Consider the following 2,824-nt stretch of genomic DNA (forward strand, 5'->3'; position numbering starts at 1 on the left):
TGTAGGTATTATATTTGATTTTATACTATGTACCTGGTTTAAAACTTTTAGGATATTTGACATTTACTCCTTATAATATCTTTATTGTATAGGTTTGTATTTCCCAAAGTTGTTTGTTTTTTTTAATTGTTCAAGTTCTTATATACGGTCGCACAACTATGGAGAAACTATTAACCAACTGAATACAAACTATGTTTTTATTTTTCCTAAATTGTGCTATGAATGTATTTTTATTCTTCGTATTCCATTAATCCTTTTCCCTTTATTCAAGTTATGTTTTATCAATTATTCAAGTCATTCCGGTACTTAATATTTTACAAAGGGTCGCAACTGTAACAAAACGATTTTGAAACTATTAAAAAACTGTTTCAAATTTCATAAAAATGAAATCCCATGTATTTAGAACATCACAGATCAACCTGTTTGAATTTGCACACAAAATTAAACAATTCAAATATTTCATATGTATCTATTTTATTGCTTGATTGTTGCATGTCTTTCGATTGTGTCCGTGTTGTCCACATTTGCTGCACCTGTTATGTTTTTTTGTATCCCATTCAGATAAAAACCTTCGTTTCCTTGGTCTTCCAGATCTTATTTTTTGGTTTGGTGGTAGAACAATGATATCTTTTATGTTTTGTGGCACATCCCAAGTTGTGTGATTGTGTACCGGATATGTTGAGCCGTTGTATGTTTCAAGCCATGTTCGCGTGGTGTAATAACCCGAACAGTAGTTGTAAACATTCAAGTTCATCTCTTTTATAACAGCAAGCGCATGAGCACACGGTAACTCATCAAGTTGGAATCTGTTGCAACTGCATGTTTTCTCCTTGAGGTTGATGACCCATGATCTGGTTAGTTCAACGACTTCGAACATGGTCTCGTTTATTGGTTTTACCTGCGGATTAAGTGTAAAACTGTTAATATGTATAACAACGACAAACAAACTATTAAGAAACTATAATGCAACTAAAATATTAAACATTTCATTACATTTTCTGTCAATGAGTCCACAAAGTTGTCGACTAATTTCTTCTCTGCTGTAGGTGTTAAAAATGTTGTTGTTTTCTGTGCTTTTTTCCTGTTTGTGTATGTCCATTGTTAAATCAATGCTCTCAATGACTCCATTAGTGTTGTGATTGGTAGCTCTCTAGCTGCCAAGTTTGCTGCATTTAGAGATTCAGCAATGTTTGAAGTCATAGTTGAATACCTGTTGTTTTTGCAGTGGTATCTTGACCATTTGTGGTATCCAACTTGTTGTAAATATGGTCTTACACGGATGTCCAAGCTGTCCAACTCGCTCATATGGTATTCAAATTTCCTCTCTGTGTATGCTTCGTCGCAGCGAAGAATGGTTTATCCAGCTTGCTTGCATTCTTCTTGAAGGTTGCTTTTAGGTTGCTTAACAGGTGGAATACACAATAGCAATGTGTGATTTCTGGAAATACTTGACAAGTTGCCTTACTTATGCTCTCATGTCTATCTGAGATCAAGCACTGTTCCTCTCTAATCCCATATGTTTCTCTCACTTTTGTGAAAAACCATTGCCATGAGTTGTTGTTTTCTGAATCCACAACAGAAAAAGCTAGTGGAAAAATGTGCCCATTTGCATCCTGTGTACAAGCAGAGAGCAATGTACCTCCATATGTTGATTTAAGGAAAGTTCCGTCAACAACTATTATAGGTTTGCATTTCTTCCATCCTTTTATTGATGCATCCAGTGCGACAAACAAGTACTTGAAGCTGTTGTCATCCTCTGTTTCCATGTGCACTATTGTTTCGGGATTAGTTTTTTGCAACATGTGCAAAAAACCGGCGAACTCCGTATGATTCGTTGGCTTTTCCTCGTAATTCTTCTTGCGCGTGCTCTTTGCTTCTCCATGCTTTCATGTAGTTCATTCTCACCCCATACTTGTGTTTCATTTCTCCTCTGATGTCTTGTGGCGTTTGAGTTGTTTTTATGTTGGTGAACCGTGGCTTGATGTAGTTTCCAATCAATTTCGTTGTAGCTTGTCTCTTGTCGGAAAATCTGATGTTTAGATCACAAGTGTGTATCACCTTTCTGTCGTACTTTCGAATGATGAATGACTTTGTTGGCCCGTTTCTGGATGCTGTTAGTGCCCACTTGCATTTTGGATCCAAACAACAAATCTTGTATGTTCTTGCACATGATTTTTTAACTCTGAATTGGAAGTTGTTCCTAATTGCATAGAAACCAAGCACACTCTGCAGTGTTTCTTTGTCTTTGTATATTTGTGCTTCTTCTATTTCAGGATGATGCGGATCTGTGATTAGTAGTTCGTCATAATCTGTGATTTCTGGTTCCTTTTTTCTGTTGTTTTCCAGTTGCTCAACCATCTCCTCTGCCACAAGTTTTTCATAGTCCATGAAGTCAAAACTTTCTCCCCCAAATTCCGGTACTGTAGCTTCAATTATATGTTGTTGATTTGTTGAGTCTTCTGTTGTTGCTGCATTGTATTCGATTGGTTGGAAGGCGCTTGTATGTGTAATTAATGAATTGTCATTTCCCAAGAATGATGCATCGATGGTTGTTGTTGGTTTGTTGATGAGATTCACACACATTGGGTATGTTGTGAAGTCGGGGTCTTTCAGTTTGAGTTGTATGTAGAAATGCAGGCTTTGATCATCCTTTATCCTCAATGGTTGGTATCCTTCCTTCACTTGATATTTCAGTTGCAAAACAGTGTTTTCTTGGTTGCACTCCAGGACATCTTTGAGTTTCTGTTGCAATTCTTCATAGTTACAATTGGCTGAAATGTAATGTCCACTGGCTTCATAATTTTCATAATTCATTCGATCATCG

General features: G+C 36.5%; 1 long non-coding RNA gene across 1 annotated transcript; it reads right to left on the minus strand.

The window, feature by feature from the left end:
* Positions 1-331: 331 nt before the first annotated feature.
* On the minus strand, positions 332-1,139 carry LOC133038572 (uncharacterized). Its single transcript, XR_009688077.1, has 2 exons — positions 994-1,139; positions 332-898 (listed from the first exon to the last, which is right to left on the minus strand). It is a non-coding gene; the product is annotated as an uncharacterized LOC133038572 (long non-coding RNA).
* Between the last annotated feature and the right edge of the window lie 1,685 nt (positions 1,140-2,824).

Source organism: Cannabis sativa, chromosome 5 (genome assembly GCF_029168945.1).
Source record: "Cannabis sativa cultivar Pink pepper isolate KNU-18-1 chromosome 5, ASM2916894v1, whole genome shotgun sequence".
NCBI classification, from domain to species: Eukaryota; Viridiplantae; Streptophyta; class Magnoliopsida; order Rosales; family Cannabaceae; genus Cannabis; species Cannabis sativa.